At 33.6% G+C, this 22,226-nt stretch overlaps 1 long non-coding RNA gene across 1 annotated transcript; it reads left to right on the top strand.

The window, feature by feature from the left end:
* Window positions 1–7,891: 7,891 nt before the first annotated feature.
* LOC127841427 (uncharacterized) lies at window positions 7,892–15,821 on the top strand. The gene is made up of 3 exons (XR_008030974.1): window positions 7,892–8,071; window positions 14,548–14,784; window positions 15,699–15,821. It is a non-coding gene; the product is annotated as an uncharacterized LOC127841427 (long non-coding RNA).
* The last annotated feature ends 6,405 nt before the right edge of the window (window positions 15,822–22,226 follow it).

The raw sequence follows: 22,226 nt of genomic DNA, 5'->3' as shown, positions 1-22,226 counted from the left end.
AGGACATCCTGTTAATTATTGGTTTAAGACACACTTTTTATGTTTAGTTGATGGCTTTGTGGTCGTTCGTTATCGATTTTGTAAGCATACTATACCCAGTAAGTGCGGAGTTGTTTGATATTGCCCTTCGATTGGCGATCGGTCATGTGGCGTGTCATTAAATATATAACGATAACTGATGGAGTCTTCAAACATTCTCAAATACGTCACGTACAGGAATTGCGAACATGTCATGCAACATGGAGCATATAGCCTAGAAAAAGCATACATATATGCAATTTTTCGACAATAATAATCAAACGCAAAAATACAAAATACACAATAAGGTTGGTTTGGGCGGTAACATATAGATACAAATATACTAATTAGAAGAATATGTCTTCTGTTTAAAATCACTATTATAGTAACAAGAGGCATAATTTGCATAAGCATTAATAGAGGAGGTAGTCTCGGACGAAATACATTGATAATAGCAGCACAAGTAGAAGCATTAGTATGAGCTGTTTTGGTAGTAGCTGTTTCAACAACTTGACTTAATTTTTTAACATATAGCCATCAATAAATTACAAATACAGACCATTATGTTTGAACGTTTTGTTTAGGATGATATTTGGTAGTGAAAGTCAGATTGTATTCTATCTGGACCATGTCGGAGATAACCCCGCCCTTTTCTTTACCTACTCGATGGTGAAACCAGGCAATTATATATGCATAAAAATAACACCCGTTTACTTAATTAGGGACGGGACTATAGGGTTCAAAATAGAAGAACCGTCTAATGTGTGCGTCTATGAAAACGACTTGCTTCTGCAGGACGACCCTTGGTAAAGCAGTTGAGATAGTTTTTTGGATTCAGATTGTTTAAATGCAGTTTGTTTGGTTGCCATCAGTGCACGGAATTTTATTCTAAAATCGTACTGATCATCTGATGTATATGTTCATCTTTAAACGATAAGATGCCAATCAAATAGATCCATTTAAAAGCACCTTCCCCTACCGGTTCACGCAATTCGAATAGCTTGTGTTTATAACCAACATCCCCTTCCGGTTCGCGCAATTTGAATAGGTTGTGTTTATAACCAACATCCCCTACCGGTTCAAGCAATTCGAATAGTTTTTATTTATTAACACTATCTCCTACCGGTTCAATTGGAGGTGACATAAAATTTGCCCTTCGTGTGGCAATTCATCTGGACCATTTAAAAAAGCAATTAAAGTGCAAGTATTGACGTGATCTAATATGCTCTGATAATGATAAAATGTTATTAGTTTAAACGTATTTATTCATTTCGTAATCATACAATTCAATACATTGTTGCAAAGTATAAATTCATGGATGAGAAAACAAGCGTAACGCTTATATTAATTCTTTTCCATGTTGGAGTTGACTCATATATGTTTTGCATTTATGCGGCCACAAGAACATTATGCGCTCACGTACATGTTAGGATTGTGATTGGATCGGGTTCAAAGTTAAAACGGAATCATGGTTGTGTGGATATTTGTCATAAAAACGAAATAAATAGTTGATTAAGAAGGTACTGAGGCGTAGAGTCACAGAGGCCCCTACAAGGGTCGGGTCAACGTCCACAGCAGCATCGTTCTACGAGTCAAATCGTTTAGTTGCTTCAATAAACTGCTGGACACGAAGACATAATATAGGGTTTTCCTGATAGGTTAAATATTCTTCACCATTAAGAAGGTTTTTTACGGTTGTTGCGCATGGAAGATTAGTAAAACAATGTTATCGTTTGCCCTGATACTTTGGACAGTGAAACAAGAAGTGAGGAGTTTTAATGGCACCACATAATTATGCAATCCGGTGAAGGAGTAAGGTTACTACAATGGAGATCGTAGTTCAAGGAGCTACGGCCAAGTCGCAAACAAGAATGATAGATGTGTAATCTTCTATCACCAACGTTGAATAATGGACACGACTTTGTTGGACATTGAGTGATTTTTCTCTTAAATTCAAGAAGTGAATTGGAGTTTCTGACGTCAGGTCAGCTGGTTTTCCGTGGAATCACCTTTCATAAAACCTGACCCAGAGGGCTTCTAGGTTGTTGATGTGAAGATCAGTGCGCGTCGTTGAGGTTTGCTTTCCCCAACATAGATCGCTACTCCACCACCAATGCAGACCGGTCTTTTCGATCACATTGGAATAGTAATTTAAAGTTGGAAATGCGTAGTTCAGCGTCTGTAGTGGATTAAATTCAACCATGTTTCGGTGAAGACTAATACCTTATATGTCTGGACCTCTACTGAAAGTAAGTCAATTTTCGGCACTAGGCTCTGGATGTTGAGATGCATTATACTGAGACCGTGGTTGGTAAAAACCGAGTAGGAAGTTTTATGCGTGTGGGGGTCAGGGCCTGGGTTCGATTCGATTCGATGTCACCAGATAATGTTAGTAACAAGGCGTACATGAATATGTCATACAAGCACAAAATATATGTGTTACAGACAGGGCCGCACCAGGGAATGTATGTTTAGGTGTTTGAGAAATCATGGAGGTTGGTGGTTGTAAAGGTGTGATCCCGGTGCTGAAGCACTGACCGTAATAAGAAGAAGCCGCATGGACTTGAACCCAACTTACCCGAGAAGGCCCCTGTGACACTACGACATATTATCAGTACCAAAACCATCATTTCAAAAAGGCAAACGGAGGCCATCGGACGCGGGTAATAAACATGGATTTTAAAACATTTTTGATGTTTAAGTATATTGTTTGTTATTTTATATCATTTGTGTTTATTATTTAATATTGTAAAATTACATATGGATAGTACCTGCATTAAGGCGAGAAAGTAATTATATTGTGCTTGTCCGTACTATGGCGAGAGCTTGTTTTGAATTTTTTGACGTTTTAAGGCAACCCCAACATGAAAAGTAGTCATATTTGCATAGGTTCATTACAGAATGAGAGTTACAAAGCAATTGTACAGATCTATTAAGAGTATCCATGTAAGATTAGAACACAGACGTAAGACATCGTTTAAGTAATGTGGACTCGTGATTTAACTTCTACACATAACAATATAAAAGGGTCGCATTGCTGTAAGACCGCATGATGTTGATCAAGATAGTTAACATAACTGTATTAATGTACAAGTCAAGTGACACAAATATCGTGTATTGTTGGAGACGACTTAAAACAAAAAGTTCAGCCATAGTCAAAGTGTTGAGTTATCTACGCGCTAATAATCTTAATGGACTCTCTAAAAGTAATTAAGCATTAGAAATGCGTTTTAGAACAAGTTAATAAGAATGTGATATGATTCATAGGTAAATGTTAGGTTCAATAGTTATGTGACATATTATGAACGAAACAGCGGCACTATACACAGCAAGGCGCTGGTCTGTTTTAGTCGAAATGTTTGATAGTTTTGATTGTTTCGCGTAGAGACAAGATTGATATCTGCGATGAATGCAAGAGGATTTGATCAATGCTCAATAAGGCTAATCAGGATAGGTAATAGGTAAAAGGTAATTGAAGATAATACGCGACCATTTGTATATCTTATCCAGATTTCGGTTACTAAAATAATGTGTATATTGTAATACCTATGGACAATGCACATATGGACACACGTTACGTTTTAGTTTAAAGGTTTATTAAATATTGTTAACGTTAGGCGACAATGTATAACTTACACATCTAAACGAATTGTCCATATACGTAAGCAATTATTTTAATAGATTGGTATCTACCATTTACCTTCATCGCTGTCACATTGCTTTTATCGCATTCGTTCAGGCAATTTTGTCCTTTATTTTGTCAACCATTTAAATGTAATGTTTGGTGTGCGTGAAAATTATACACATATGTATATATGATTTTTGTTTGCAACAACATGGCTGATTTAAGGAATTGTATCGTATTTGTTCACTATTAGTGTGTCCTATGCTTACTTCACTGTGTTATTGATTTCGTTTGACGTTTATATGTGAACAAAATGGGCAAAATGGTACGGATTGTATTATTAAAAAACATACATATTATAATAATATGCTGAAGCAGCCATTGGTTGCTATGCGTGATTTCTATGTTTGATATTTTAATGGCTTTTATTTACTTATTATGTACACGTATTATTCTGTATAATGTTTCAACAGTTTCATATACTGAAAGCGTCTACAGTCTATCGAAATTGTACTACGTTATTTTATATAATTTTCATATAACTTTTCAATGTCTTTCTTTAAAATTTGAGAAATTTATAAATCAATCTTTTATCATTTCTCATCAATATTTAATTTAACTATTCCACATTTCAATAAATAACAATTAAGCGAGCAATAACTCGCTTAAAATAAAAATCACAACATGTCATAGTCTAAAATATTAACTTGCAATTAAAATCATTGAACAGTTAATTACAACTTAAGATCACTAAGAAAGTATACTTTCCTAGCTATTCAGTCAGGTATAAAAATTCACTACTTTGATTACAGGCTTATACATCTATATCTTATCGACAATCTTAAAACTTATCAATGTCCGTGGATTATTTATTCATTCCCGAATCCGGGCCCATTTAAGTTTTACATATTCTAAAAAGGTTTTATCTTGTGTTTTTGCAGTCATATGAAACTCGTCATAAATGTTTAAATATATTTGAATCGGGTGATTAAGATGGCAGTGCAAACGCTGTTAATGCGGGATATGATCCATGTGTAATGCATGTGTTGCACGTTCGGCAACATCTGCTAAAAAGTAGCTGATGTTAACTCGACCAGTCTGTAATCGTCTGACGCCTTACCAACGCGTTTAAATTACAAATGAACAATATAGTTTCTTACAAAAAGGATATAGATACAGAAGCAAATCAACAGATTTGTATATGTCTATTTACACGTGTAGCACGAGACAAACGATCAAGAAGTACCAGAGCGTAGTACATGAAAAGTGACAATGACAGTTGGTATGTTTATTTTATGTTCAAAACGTATATGTGTTGATTTCATAGTAGTATCGTGTGTTAAGAGGTCGTTTAGATAATATTTCCTTAGAAGCGGAACAACGAGTAAAAGTATCTGTTTCATAAATCCACGCATACAAAGATAATACGCTCATATATAAAAATCAACAAATTGTGTTTTTGTATTCCAAGCTTTTGTACCAGGACTTTATTACAAGCCCGAAATTGGATTGATTGTCATACCATTTTTCATATATTGACGTCGTAAAAATGCCATTGCAAATTGAAATTCACTGTTGTTGATGTTGTTGGATTTAAGTCCTTACTACATGGCGATAAAATTATTTGTTTATTTTTTTTTCTATATATAACCAACCAAACCAACCTTATTGTGAATTGTAGTTTTTTTTTTGCGTTTGATTATTATTGTCGAAAAAATGCATATTTGTACGCGTTTTCTAGGTTGTTCGATTCTTTAACAAGTCTTTTTTCTAACCATGAAGTAATTCACTTAATATAGCTTTAAACAAATTAAAATAATGGCACCAAGCTGGAGTTAATGATAAAACCTTATCAGTTCAATTAAGCGAGTGCGCAACTATACAATTACACGTGATTGCTTATCTCCACCAGTCACAGCATATCATGAACTAATGATAAACACTCAAGTCAAATCTCAAATTAAGGGATGCTTTCAAACTTTCAAATTTCTGTTTAAATAGGAAAACATATTTTCTTTAAATATGTAATTGTATGATGACAACAGGGCAAAATAAACGATGGCCTTTTATTTCAGGAGTATAATTATATTTAACACTTGCTTCATTGGTTATTGAACAATAACGTCGATCAGGGCTAACGATATGCATAGCAAATTTTGTATCAGTTTTGTATCCTCCCAAAAATAAGAAAAAGTACTACTTCAAATATATTTTATTCTCGTGAATTTGATTGATATATCAAATATCAATATACCTTATTAATGGCAAATCGTATTTGATAGACGAAGTGATCACATTAATGATAATGGCACTGTTTGAAAGGCATTTTTTTAATAAAACCGTCTGATATTTATATTTTATCAATTTAATGTACATAATGTTGGAGGACATTTCCTGTAGAAAACAAATATTAAATACATTAACGTTGAATGATTGGATTAGGGATATAGTCCATACGAATATTGAAAAAAGTTTGGTATCAAAAGACCCAATCTATGTAAAACAAATTATCAAGGAATGGCTGCAATTAAACATTTGCAGTTAATTCAACGTTCGTCATTGTTTGCTTTTTTCAACATTAATATCAGTTGCCATGAACATTATTAAACAGTTCATATCAAGCTCAATATCTCGCCATTTTATCAATGATATATGTGTAAATCAAAGATTAATAAACCATAGTTTGTACTATAATACTTAAAAATACAAATCACCATAATGCAGTTTATCCATATTATTCAAATTGCGTGTTATTGAAGGTTTACGTCCCAAATAGGCTCTGATCATTTGAAGCACTAATAAACGCTTATTTTCCATTCAGTCATTATTGTCTTCAAAATTTTAAAGTCATATCTTATAACATATTATGGCAAATAACAGGTAAACATGTTTAAACTGTACAGCATCGGATGGATAAACATTTTATCCCAATTTTACAGCAAATTCGGTTGATTATTTAAAGCCCCGTTGATTAAATTTCTGCTACAAACCACGGCACGAAAAGACGTCATTTTTTCGACAAAATGACGTCATAAATCCAGCGAAATTATCCAGTTAAACTAATTTTGTTTAAATTAAATCGTTTACAGAATCAAAAGTGGGATGAATAGAATAATAGGTTAGTTTTTGTTTTCTAAGCCTCGCATGATAAACCTGATCTATAATCAACATTAACCTATTATTCATTATATATGCAACGATTGCAGTAGTTGGTCCAAACTGTTTCAATATTTAAAAGGTCTACTGTTGAACATGAAGTGTAAGATGCCTCAGTTCGTAAAACTGGATGTGTTCCGCTTCTTTGCTTGAATTACATCGTATGCGAACGAGGAACAACTCAAACTGACCTAGTCTCAGAGTATTGGTCAATATGGATAGACAAAACAAAAGGCATAGCGGCAAAACGTTGTGTGTACCTAAGTATGAGTTAAGTTTTGAATTGCTGTCTTTTGCTAGACGATCAAGCACCAATGTACCAGTATAGTTCACCGTAAATCGATTGTAATGAAGAACACGTTCTTTTATATTGGGTAGTTGAAATAATAATAAATCAATATCACTCGTCGTCCAATAAATATTTTTCATATTCAAGTCGGATTATACATTTTAATTGGCATCGTGATCTTTACAGAAGACGGATTTTTGATTCTAGAAATAAAAATTCCTCCTCATTTTATGTTTCAGGATAATGCTCAATTCATCGGGAAATAATACACACTAAATGCAAGTGTCGTTTTGGTAATTAATAGTTTAACGTGATATTTAAGCATATTGACTGGTTAATATTAGAGACTAATTGAAATATGATTACCATTTGTGGGAGCGTCTATATTTAGCTCCCAACGTGGTCGTCGTTCTGCCTTATTAAAGACAACAATCACCGCGCTTATTTAATCGGATGTGTCTGTTCACATGGAGGGGATAGCAGCTATATGCGTTCTTTACATGATTGGTACGATGTCAAATTATTTTGTGCATGCTTTATCTACAGCGATTCCTTAATATAATGATATAATATAATTCATTTTATTATTTGGATACATCGTGTGATACATATACATTTCATATCTAAAAACGAAACTGAATGCGCTTGTTTGATAAGTATTAAATAACAATGACTGTTAATTAAGAATTTTATTTATTTTCCAATAACTTAATTAATTATGTAATGAAATGATTTATTTTCAGTTAGTTTACCCACACATATTCAGTCCTATAACGGAACACAGAAATGCATCGAATGCAAAGGCGATTGGACTACTGGCATCCTGTTGGAAATCTCAGAAAGCGATTGTTTTAATGCGGCTCGAAATTATTCTTCAGTCTACTGGTCTCCAATCAATGTCGTATGCGTAGCATTTGAAAATGAATACACCATATTATATGATGGATTCGGTCGCTGGCAAGCCTGGTTAACGTCGAATCCAGGTAAATGTAAATTATAAATAACACAACATGTGTGCAGCCGGTTTACATTTCAGTCTATATAATATGATTTAGTTTTAACGCTTATTTCAATGTTTAATATGTGATCGTGTAACGCAAAATCCAAACTGAACGAGAGATACAACACGACCATAGAAACGTAATATTTAACAATAAAACTGACAGACACCAATAATTTTAGCTTAAGCAATTTTCCATATTTTTCCAATACTTAGATATTCCCGTGTTATGTAAATTTTGAACAATAAAATATGTTTAAAACTTACTTAAAAAACACGTGCGCTCACTGTATCAGGTTAATTTAAACATGAAAATGGATTTTATTTATATGTTGATTCGGCGAGCAAACCAATCTAACGAAGATAAGATGACAACCAGGCTGTTTTAACCAATCAAAACAGATTTTAAATAAAAATGCATCATTTTAATGACAATATCAACCGTTTGAAAGGTGAAAGCATTTACCCATGATTGTATAACTTTGTTGATATTGCATATGTTCAAAATCCAAGTAACCATGATTTTATAAAACATGCGCATTCGATAGTTCTTTGAATTTAAGTAAGTAAAAGGCTCCTTGCAGAAAACACTGGTAGTTTTTAACTTTAAATCAAGCAAGGCACTACACAATATGCGTACTAGTTGTATTTTATTTGTTTTTCATTTCTGTCTTTGAAAATAAAAATCACACATCCAATGAAAGATAAAAAACGCTGATGCTGCGTATTATGATGATGAATTAAATAGACTTAAGCACGCCCGTCATCTGATAATAAAGGCACGTCCGTCATAAAGCATCCTAGAGATAAACATGATCAATAAAATGCTAATGCAAATAATACAAAACTCATGTTATAGTATCATACGCCACAGAGGACGATACAGCGCGGTCGCAATACACGGTACGTTGTATCACCCTCTGTTAGTGCAATATTGACGTTAGTATACAAAACAAATAGGCTTTTTATCAAGCCCCTGCAATGTTCTAACGCTTTTTAATAGCATACTGAATCGGCATTAATGGCGGTTGTTGTTGATCATGTGTTAGATATATATAGTGTTTTCCCCAGGCCATTTTAGCGTGGCGAAAAGTCACGCTGCCCTTTTCAAAGGCAAATTTCGCCACGCGCCCTTTTTTTCAAAGGCAAATTTCGCCACGCGCCCTTATCGATAACATCTTTATTGCCTTACGATATAACTTGGTCCGCAAAATCAGCTTCCTTGATTGTCCGTGACGCTCCGACTGTGCTTGATTTACTCGAGAGACGTCAACGTCTAATCGACTAAATTAATTGAGCAGATTTAATCTATAACAGTGCTCGATTTATAGGTAGGTCTTACTGACTGCTCCAAAGCTGTGAATTAGTCATGCGTGAATAACCCCGTGTCAGTATCAATCGATTATGCCGGAGGCTATGTTATCTTCGGAGACTTTTGATGAAAAACTCGATGTTATTCTCGTGGCAATTGTGCATTGCATGCATTATTCAGTTATATCAAAACATTTATTTTTACGCATAATTACATTTAAAATCACAAACAAATTTATTCTTTATCGTTTTCGTCTTTAAGATAATTAGATCTAATTATTGAAATAATTACTGAGACTTATACTAATTTAACAAAATGCTAATCGCGTATACGATTTAACGTTGCTATGCGCACCTGTGGCTTACATCATTTGACATTTTATCAACATGGCGGACTATACAGTATTAAATTGTGACTCGGCAAAAAAATGGCAAGTAATGTCGTAAACGATCGAATTAACGATGGAGATTATACATTAAGAAGGAATGAATGAAATGTCTGTGATAATCAACGATGCATAAAAATGTTTTAGATAGCAACAACATTATTTATTTATTTGTAATCTACTTGGTGGATGTATGTCACGGAAACGAGTGTTTGCATGTTGTTAGCGATCAATTTACTCGCAATGTTATTTTAAACATCTGTCGAGATTATTGTTAGAAAATGGGATAAGACAAACTTTTAACATGGTTTCATTTATATGTTAGTGGATCTGTGTATAATCAGATTCATATGCATATATTGCTTTATTATGTTTGTCGTGCTGTACAGTTTATTGAAACAGCATGGAACTTATATGTACATTGCAAGGTAAATATATTAATATGAATCATAGTAAGTTAAATACATCTATTATTATTAAATGTGCTTGTTTATATGTTATTTTTCCACAACTGCTTCTGATGCGATTACATGTTTCCCCGTAATTCGGGTATTCAGGGAACGTTTTTGCCCTTTTTTGCCTAAACTGCGCGCTAAAATGCCCTTTTTGAAAGTAATGCGCCATGCCCCTTTGCCCTACTGGGAAAAACACTATATATATATATATATATATATATATATATATATATATATATATATATATATATATATATATATATATATATATATATATTGTTCTTGTCATCATTTAAAGTAACGTAACTATACTCATATACTTTATCTAGTTAACGGCTTGATCATCCCTCCAAAAGTGACAATCGAAACGTTAAATGGTTTATTTATATGTCATTTTTACCAGATGGCGTTTGCTCGATAGACCATTTCTTCAATGCATAAACCGTTTGATAAAACAAAGTATTATTGGATATTAAGAAAAAAAATCCTTGTTAATACTCCAAGGACAGCGGGCAAAGATATATACCATAATTTACATGGAATAGAAAATTTGAGTTTATTTTAAAGGTAAATAGATCTGGTTGCTTCATATGATATTTACAAAATAATCAAGTAATGAAACATTGAAAATAATTTGACAAAAAAAAGGAATATGTTTTCTTCTCTAATAACTCGATGATATCTTATAGTTTATAATTATTTTTCATAATTAAATTATTGGCATTTACGAAAAGTCCTTAATGCTTAACAGGTGCGTCTATCAAATAATATCTTTTCAGATTTAAGAAAGTTTTAATTGTTTGTAGTTTAAACCAATAACATCGCAATAAATGTATGTAATGTTGTGACGTCAACCATAGCGAATATCAGTGAAGAAATCGAATGAAGCTATAAATAGCATTGTTCCGACAGCATTTTAGAAGCAACTTAAAACGTGCAGCAACAACGCCAATTATCGTATAAGCTGCACTATCGTAGTAAATAAGTTGCATGTATATGTAATGTATTATAGCTGCGCTGTACCGGTTATAGCGAATGGTAATAACGGTAATTATTATGCGGATAGTAGTGGATCGACTACACTCCGTATAAATATCTCGTTCTTGAATTCATGTTCAACCTCTTGGCGCATCTGATTTGTCTTCTTACGGGTTGGCGTGTTTAAGGTGCCAAAACAACAACAGGCCGATTCGATCATAACGACCTATTGACAAAAATGAAAAATACTATGTGTAAATATATATTCTGATTTAGCGCAACATAAATCTAGCCAGTTCTACAAAGAACATACATTTTTTCATGCAATCTCAATAACAAAAAAGATAATACTTAACAAAACGGTTTAAGCGATGAATAGTTAAATTTCAACATAATAATTTTCTAGGAAATGTGCAAAATGTATCAATATGCGGAATGTCTTATTCATAGAAATTACCACAATTGTAATGATACATGTTCTCATTTTGCATGATAATGTAGTGATAGATAGGCCGGGGAATAAACACAAAAACGAACATATAAGGTCATATGAGCTCGAAAATATAATTCAGTTATTGATAATAAGGTTAGCTAGTATATACCGAAAGATATTGTTTATCCTAATTCACTTTTATTTAAATTTAATGTAAACACATTGTCGAAAAGCCTGTATGTATTTAATCGTTTGGTTAAATACCTGACAATCAATTTGTCTGCGCTATTGAGAATCGTCCATTCATTTTTTTTCCTTTCAGACATTTGTCAATAAAAGTTAGAAAAAAATCTTTTCGAGAAAGAAACTTTGAATTTAATATTCATTGGATTATTATAAGTTGTCCACATTTATTTATTTCTATTATTTAAATTGCACGTAGGGGGTCAATAAACGACCATGAATTAAAAAAAATGTAACAGTTGTATAAGGCTCCGAGTAGACAATGCTTATCTAAAATAATTGCACCTAAATGGCAAATATACTTACGAAAAATTCTAGTCGCATTAAAATACAATTAACCGATATACATTCGAATATTTCTTTGCGAATTTAATACAAAGATACAAAGATACATCTTTAGTTAATATTATAAATAAATAGTATGTTTTATTTAAATTTCAAGTTTTAAGTGTGACTATATTTTGCTTTGCTTATCTATTTTGTTTGAACTAAATATGACATTCAGACCGTTTCAGTCATACGCTTTCAGAGCAAAGAACATTGTTTACCAATCTTTGTATGCATAAAAAACTTACTAAGGTAAAATCGTGCGAATGACAATGTAATGAATATGTCAGTTGAAAGCCCCATTACTTAATCCTCAAAAACTGTAAAATCATACGCAAAAAATAGCAATGATGCGCCCAATACATACAAACATGAATGCGTTTTTATCAATGTTTGGTATAAAAACAATATGTATTCAATCAAATACACGTGCACGTGCTAACAGTTTTTTTATGACTTATATTTTATATAATTATATGACTTTGAAGGACAGTTTGTTTGTGAAGTGCATTTTTCCTTATTCATCGTATGGAAATATTGTGAAATTGTAAGTCACAAAACAAATGTACGTTAAATATTAAAATCTTGGGCCTTCGCCTTCTAACAGTGCATGTAAAGTATGTGTTGTTGTTAAAACAAGTTTAAAGGGGCGCATGACTCACAGTATTTTCATTTAACAATTTTATGTATTTTACAATTAACAGCAAAGCATCCCAATTTAAAATTCAAAACGATTAAAGAAAACGTTCCGATGTAATCATTTAACTTCTTAATCGTTGAATACGAACACAACAGCAAAAGTTTACTTTATAACGCACGATACAATGAAACTTAACCAAGTTCAAACTATATTTTGTCGTTGATAAAAGATAAATTTCAAAATGCATAAAGTTACACTTTAGCTTCATCAGCAGGAGAGACACCTAATTACATCATGCTGTCCTGAATTTATAGCGAACAGCAAATTCCGAACAATGAGGCGAACAATGAAGGTAGTAGAAAGACAAACAACAACACACAAAAACATGAATAAAACTTGGGTCATTACCATGGAATGGTCAATACAAAGCATTTCAAATTTTGCATCATGAAGTGAATTATTTAGACAGGGCTCACACTGTCCTTCAGAAAATAATAACCATCATTTTGTCCTTAAAAAAATAATAGCCAAAACAGACGCGGACTTTTCCGCAAAACGGTACTGAAGTCAATAAGAAAAAAACAACGAATCTCATTTTATCTATGTTTAATTAAATGTATATTTATTGGATTTAAGTTATAATATATACTTCAAAACAAACATAATATCAGTGTCATTTTCTTATAAAATATTATCATGGCTTTACAATGAATAATACAATCAAGGTTGTGGGTGTGACTTAACAAACCAGACATCAGCTACAGATACATACATATTTACTTTAAAACAAACATAATATCACTTTAAAACAAGAATTATATCAGTGTCATTTTCTTAAAAAGAATATTATCATGACTTTACACTAAAGAATACAAGTAAGGTTGTGGGTGTGACTTAACAAACCAGACTTCAGCAACAGTTACATACAAAGTCATGTACATGTACTCATGATTTCATAATCACTTATCCGGAATCCAGAAATGGGTCAGTGTTAATAAACTCCTCTTTTCTTAACACTGACCTATTTCTTGAATGCCGGGTTGTACTGGAATTTCTTTCCAGTTTTTTTCATTGAAATTAACATAACGTTTTCTACAGATTTGGTACTCAGACAATTCCTGGTTTTGGTTTAGACCATCGTAAGACGATATCCGGAAAGCCTTTGAAATGGTTGTAAAGGCTAAAATAAAGTAGCTCGGTTTTGTAAGTCCAACTTATTAAAAAAGCATAACCTAAATCAGTTAAAGAAATAAGAATCGTTAAGCAAATTGAAAACAAATTACAATAATTTTTAAAATAAATATGCGATTCAATTTCAGAAAATATTTTGAAAGTAAATTTATACACCCGAAGACCCAAATCATCATCATCATTATCATCATCATCATCATTATCAGTCCCTTAACGGTCTGGCCGTTTTGGGTAAATAAGGGTCGACTACATAAAGATCCTCCGCCAGTCAGGTATGTTGAGGGCTGCTGAGAGTAGGTCATCCACTCTTTCACATTGTCAATCCAGTTGTTTTTGGACGGCTTCGACGGTTACCTCCATCTAGCGTGCCTCGGAGCACATTATACGTCGAATAAGTTAGAGTTTTGATCATTGGTGTTTAAAGTTGTGTGTATTTAAATAAGCTACAAATTATTTGACAAGGATGTGCAAGCATGGCTGTTAATATTGTTTCAGTTTGTTTGGAGTTCACGTTAAATAGACACATTGGTCACATGGTAGTAGGGGAGACCACGTATAACACTTCTACCTACACTTCATCGCTTGAGCACTGCTTCCGGGAATGTTTTGACGACAGTCTCTGCTACACATTCGTGTATTCCTCCAACATGTGTTACAAGTACGGATGTGATGGTAATTGTCAGCTGGCCTCTAGCGGTGCAAATACTGTTTACCAGCGCGTTTGTCTCGAAGGTATGATGTTGTTTTAAACTATTGAAGATCTAAGATCATCACTAACGAAGATCCATTTTATTTGAATACGAAATTTAGAAGATGAAATGTCTATGATAAAGAAATAGATTTATAAAATTAGATTTAGAAATGTATATCATTAGCCTTAGCGTGTAAAAAGTCGTGTCGAGGAAATCGACATTTCTGTTTTCGACACAACCCGGGATTTGTGTTCGCATGTTTTGTCTGATTATGCCTCAAAAAAAAGAAAGTGGATAAAAAGGCACATGATTTTATTCCAGAAAATGCAACTTAAACATGTATGCCACCTGGTTTTATTTTGTAAATGCAAGAAGATTCACATAATTTTATTATTCATTCTACCAATTTACTCATTTAAGTAATTGCGTAAGTGGGTGTATCGTTAAATATAAGCTGACAAACGCAAAAATATTACAAAAAATCGCACTTTTATGTCTGACCAGTAATATTTGTACACACCGGATTTCACGTGTACTGTTTTCAGAGTGGACGATTATTTAAAAATACATACAAACGGTGGGACCGTTGCTCATAAATAATTCTTGTTAGTACAATACACAGCAACGAAATATGCTTGTTTTGGGTGTATTCAAGTATATAATTCAAACTTGAAGGCATTGTTGCTTCTGATATGAACCTGCATGTGCACGTATTTATTATCATTTTTTGCAACATGTAGCATAACGGGTAATTGTCACTATCTTTTTTCCATTTGCTGAATGTTTAAGTATCTTGATGATTCGATACTGCTTTTAAGAACTTTCTAATATTAACAATTTGCTTCCATATGTGTTGCGCAAATAACAAAATTATCGCAATTATTCGAATTTATAATAAGGTTATCATCATTATAATTGTGATATTTATTGCAAAATAATGATTACTTTGTTCAGATTGCATGCCGTTGATTAACACATCCCAATACGCCGTAACAATAGTTGGTGGTTTTTCAAACGGCGCGATGGCAAATTACACGTGCAAACCAGGACATACCTATCACACTGGGAACCTTACAAGGTATATAATATCAGATGTGTCCAAAATCCTTAGTGTTCATGTTTTTGAATTACATGGGTTCAGTTATCAACACGATTTAGTGCTGTCATTGGACAGTCCACATGCTTGTTATTTAAAATGAGGTTAATCTGTTTAATACAAACACAAAATGTTGAGCTTTAATCTTCAAACTTTTATGTTTGATTCTCTCATTTTGTGGGCATAAATATAGGATCTGGCACGAGTTGTCATCATACCATATTTTATTAAACGAATTTCCTGGACGAGTTTAATAATATATGGTATGATATGACAGAGAGTGTCAGATCTTTTTTACCACATGCTTTTAAATGAGCAAATTAAATAAATATTTCCGCAAACATAATTATAAATCCAGAATGTTGTTTACATTTCGTGACGCCATTTGACGTTGCAACGTCATTTCAGCCAAATAACAAAATGCGATGAGTCAATAAACGAAAACTAAGCCAATGAAAACGCTTAAAAAGTATATTACACATGTGTAAGATAAAAATATATGTAATGGTTATATTACATCGGAAACAGGATATGGCATGTTATAAATTGAAGTACTTAAAATGTTATTCCAGGATATGCAACACTAACTATTGGTCAGGCTTTGCCCCAAAGTGCGTTGCTGATTGTGAACAACCGACAGCGATTGTGAACGGCTCCTTCAGTTTGTCCAAAGGAACCTCACTCGGCAGCACAGCGACATACCAGTGTCAAGCCGGGTTCCAGCTGGCAAATGGGGCTTCAAGTCGTGTATGCGATGAGAGATCACAGTGGAACGGTACACATCCAGTCTGTGAAATAATAGAGTGCGGCCAACCGTTCGATGTGCAAAATGGATCATACAATTTTTCGTCCGGAATTCAGTACGGTAGCGTTGCAACGGCGTCGTGCAACGCAGGGTACGAGACCAATGACAGTGCAAAGATCGTGTGTGGTGGTGATGGCAATTGGAATGGCTCTCTCCCCGACTGTGTTCCAGTTGATTGTGGATCGGCCCAAAGCATTGAACACGGAACTGTCGCTTTTACCGGAACATCTTTTAAACATACTGCAACCTATAACTGTATGCCAGGCTTTGAATTAGTTGGACCTAACCTGATTGAGTGCAATCAGTCGGCGGAATGGGAACCATATGTACCAAGATGCCAAGGCACGTGTCTATATTCTATTCGTAAATAGTTGAAATAAAACCAAATTCATAATGTATTTATTGTTTGAAATCTTCTTTTCGATCTCTTATTATTCAAATGTCAATGAAATTTATTATATATTTACATTTAATACTAAGTTGAATTTTCAAGTTGTGTTTTCTTAAATTAATCAAATATTTTATTTTATGGATTTATACGGTACACTATTTGACTTTTTAGATAAGGATACCAGCGGCGGTGAAAGCTTACCAAAAAAGCTCTACATAATGCCGTGCATTTGTTACAACAAGACGTTCACTGGGCTGACCGAGGAGCAGATAATAGCTCAGTTGATACAGAACACCTCGATTAACACTCGCAACACCACCATGGCACTAAGCAAGCTTGGCTGCCGGCGCGATGATCGACCTTTCTGTGTCATAACCGGTTACGTTGCAATCGGGGTTTTCGGCGGGATGCTTCTACTGTTGATCCTCTCAGATTTGCCAAAACTTATCCGTGATTTTAGATTCTATTTTTAAAATTCTAATACAAAAAATTACAGCAAAGGATTTAAATTTATTAACACAATGCTTGTCGCCATTAAAAACCCAAGTGATCATGAGTGATCATGTTGGTGTTTTTTTTTCATAAATATTTTTAGTATCAGTCAGTTTTTATTACCCTTAGCACGCACTTTTGCTACGGGCTTGGCTTCACGATTCATGTTAAAATGCTTTTAAACAGGAACGGAAATATGTCATACGTTCATTAAAGTGATCTGCAGGACCACACTTTTAAAGTTAAAAAAGTTTCGTTTGCAACCTTTTTAATAATATCTTTTCAAATGTTTACCTACCGTATTAGATAGATGGTTATATTTGATTCACGACAGGAAGGAAAAAGGTGCAAAGAAGATGGTTTTAAATGGTATGATAGTTTTCAAATTTCACATATCGTTACTATAAATAGTACCAAAAAGGACGTCGCGAGTGGGCCGTTATTCGTATCAAGCGGGCCAATATAATTTATATCGGCACGCTGAGCCGGGCCGATTTCTCATATCAGAAAAGAATTGGGTCACGCGGCTTCAACTGAACAAAATGGCATCAACATTCAGTCTAAGCCAGCGGGAATCAATAAAATTAAGCCACAACTCAACAAAAAATCGAACATAATTATAATGACAAGTAGCAAACAATTTGGATAATACTATTATCGATTGAAACTGCAACTTATTTGTACATTAAATTGATGCCTCTATTTGTGCTATAACAAGATTCGCCAAAAAGGAAAATTTATAGTATAAGACACACTTACCTCGATGACAAATTAAATCCGGTTCTTATAATAATAAAATAACAAATAAATTTAATTCCATGTTCTGTTATGCCATCCATGTATCTATATTGAATTTAAATCACACTTTTTTAAACAATTCTATCGAATGCTTAACACTCACCAAAAACACGATTTACGAAATCGAATGTCGAAGCGATTACCATATTTTTATTTCTATCGAAGCTCCCAATTATGCATTACAAACACAAAATCTGAAATACGCTTTGGAATCGTTCAATGCTTAAAAAATATGTAACAGTTAAATAAAAACCCTCCACCTCCGAATTGTTGTCCTAACATCCAGAGAGTCTAGCTAGTTTCGTCATTAAAATTACGTCACATGAGATACGTCATAAAATGCGTAATCAAGTGAATGAAAATAAAAGTACTGGTTCTGTAAAAATTTTATTGAAGGACCAAAATAGTATGATATGTGATATAAACGATAACACATGGCAGAGCAAGGCCCTCGGGCCGTTATGTCGGCAGCGGGCCGATTATAGACGTCCGGCCCTGCTCTCCCATGTGTTATTGTCTAAAAAATTATAGGAACATTCCGAGTCGATGACATAGACAAATATTGGTATGTGTGACTTATTGTTAGTGTATTTGTTTAAACTTATATGCACATTCAGATCCAATTACAAAGACGGAAATGTATTTGTGTTTTTCATTGTGTGTTTCTTAAAATTTTCTGTACATTCCGAGTTAATTAAAATGACGAATGTGCTTGTGTTATTCTTTTAACTTGTGTGTTTCTTACATTTTTCTGTAAATTCCGAGTCAAATACATGTAAAGTGAGATGTGCATGTGTTTTTCTTTTAGCTTGTGTGTTTCTTATGATGTATGGTACATTCCGAGTTAATTATAATGGCGTATGTTTCTGTTTGCTGTTGTGTGTCTTTTTCCTTTTTCGTGAAATACTTTAGAAAACGAAATAATACAATAAGACGCAAGAAGTATTTCATATAATGAAGGTTGTACTTGTTACGATCGATGCATCTGTTAACTTACGAAGGAACTTACGCTATAAAGCTACACAGTCTTATACATGGTAACTAGAAGAGTTGCTTTTCCCGAATCATCAAGATTATGTCGATTTAATAGTTTTTACCTTGCTACCGGTTTTCGAATCCATCGCAAATTAAATTGTGCAGATATAACGAAAGATAAGTATGATCAACTTTGTCTCTTATAATGGATATTATTTTAATATTCTGCATCTTTATATAATAACATTTGAATAGAACTCGGTTTGTTATAACGACAAAAATTCTAAAATATTAACTCGTTGATACTTAGGTAGAAACTGTATTTAAGATACTTATTATGTTCTGACAAAAAAGATCAGGAGAAACGGATAATAGTCGAAGGCCAAGATACTTGACTCCATAGTTATTATGAGGCTGTTGAAAACATGCCGGCTAGCGAAAGAGGTAGGGCAGCCACTACAAATCCGACGAGTTTTGGTTCGCTTCCCAGTCCGTCGATTGGTCTTCTTTTTTAATTTAGTTAAGGGCCCCTCTCCCCATCCCTCTGTTACATGTAAGTCATATTTTGGTATAATTATATGCACTAAGCACTGGTTAACCAGCTAACCCAGAAAAAGTGTGTGTTGGTTTACTGACCACCTCGACATGAATGAAATACTTTGGGAGCATTCTTTAGATTTCCCCAAAAGACACCAAGTTCAACGCCCAGAAAACGGACTCGGGAGCGTTTGAAATAAGTGGTAAGTACTCCTAATGTATTCGAGCTAAAATAAATAAAATAAGTTTAAACTTAATTACTGCTTAAACCGCAATAAAAAGTAACATAACGCACTTTTAAACACTTAATCAGTATACACATAACGCTATTGTTTCATCAATATTTTGCTCTTTTATTAATTTCCTGTTTGAGCCTACTGAAACGTTCACAAATAACTCATGCCATACTGTTTGGGAGTTGTGTCAATTCTTAAGTGAAACCTATAAACCGTTACAAGAGAACCACACCCCATTTTTTCGAAATGTCTATTCACTGAAACGCAGTTAGCGGACAAATAACACAATTCCCCAATAGTCAAAATGTTTGTAGAGTTTATTTTATGCTTTCCGGTGGTTTATAGAGTAATATCAGTGAATTAAAACGGATAATTTCACTGTTTCAAACAATGAAAATAATCAGTGAAAATTATCGATAATTTTCACTGTTTACTGTGAAATTAAGTCATTTTTTACGAAATGACGTCATTATACCAGCGAAATACTTTAGTTAAACTCTTTAACAATGTAAATAAACTGTGAAAAAAGCATACAATAAAAAGAAAATTTGTTGGATTCGGTGGAATATCGATTTGGTGGATTATCGGTTTAAATTCACTCGTGATCATAGAAAACATATTTTTTCACTTGTGGCTGCGTAGTAAAAAAGAATCTGTATTTATTTGTGTGGTTTTTACATATTTTTTTTTTTTCAGATACATGCGGATGAAATTGAGGCGTTACCGGAGGTCTTGGCGGACAGGGTGGAGCTGCTCCCGGGCATCTTGCGCAAATCAAGAGCAGAAAGTACATGTTCCAAATATGAAGGAGCATTTATGCGATGGAGAAATTGGGCTTTGTGCAATCAGTAAGGGAGTAGTGACATTTTGCACGCTAAGGCTTTTCTGGTGGCGTTGTATTTAGTGTCTCTTTCACAAAGTGCTAAAACCCCCGCACCTGTTATATCTGCATTTTACGAGATTAAATGGATGCATGACTTATATGGTTTGGATTCTCCTACTGATTCTAAAATAGTAGCTAATGTTGTAGTCAGCAAAAGGAATTTTGTCAACTCAAACTAATAAAAAGGAACCCATAACGGTGGAAATATTATTAGCTATGTACAAACGTATTTACAAAGATAAAGATGTAATGTCTCAACGAATTATTGTCGCTAGTTTATTAGGCTATGCGGGGTTTATGCGCAGTGCAGAATTATTACAATTAGAAGTATCGGACATTGTGTTTGAGGATACATATATTTTAGTTTTTGTTGAGTCGAGTAAAACTTATACAAGTATAGAGATGGGTCATGAATACAGATTGCTAAATCGGGAACTGTAATGTGTCCTTACACAAATCTACAGAAGTACATTGAATGGGCAAATTTGAAGGTAGACGATTATATATTTTGCAATTTGTCTAAGACCGGTTTTAAACCAAGTTTGGAAGTTTCATTTTCAGAACAACTAGCTATTTCAATATCAGACACAATTTCTTTAAAAGTATCCCATGTGTCCTTCGAGGATTTGGTGGCCATGTCGCGAAGTCCAAGTAATAAATACTGACCTTCTTCATCTCGCGAAGCAAAAGCCCCCCCCCCCCCCATTTTGTACCGTACTTTGAGGCCTCGTCTGTGTGCAAAGTAGTGTTAGGTTGCTCACAGCGTTTAGATACTTGACGACGGAAAATTAAAGCACGTTCAATAGACCAATTATTTATTGTATTTATGCAGGGCAGTTTGTTTGCTTTTTTGTTGCAAAGACATAGGACACTATAAACTTCACTGACGTGTTCACAACGTGTTAAAACATGATTGTCTAAAAGTTAATAAACACATGTGTGTAATTCAGGTATATATGAACTTGTGTCTTCATCAAATAATGTCAATTTTTCTATTTTTTCAATGCAATATTTTCAATATCAAGTTCATCCATTAATTGTTTCAAATTCTTTATCTCTTAATTTTTTTCCAAACTCTTTCCATTTAATTCAACAACTTCATTTCTTAATTGTTCAATTTCACTTTTATCATCATGTTCAACAGACTGCTCACATTTTTGTAGTTTGTTTCGCCAGTAGGTATCCCTTTTTGATGCTCTTTTCAGAGCATTTTTTTGTTTCATTTAATTTACTTAAATTATTTTCAATGCTCTTACTTGTTACATATTT

This window comes from Dreissena polymorpha, chromosome 8 (assembly GCF_020536995.1).
Source record: "Dreissena polymorpha isolate Duluth1 chromosome 8, UMN_Dpol_1.0, whole genome shotgun sequence".
NCBI classification, from domain to species: Eukaryota; Metazoa; Mollusca; class Bivalvia; order Myida; family Dreissenidae; genus Dreissena; species Dreissena polymorpha.
Note: the sequence above shows the minus strand (reverse complement) of the source record. Positions and strands in the feature narration are given on the sequence as shown.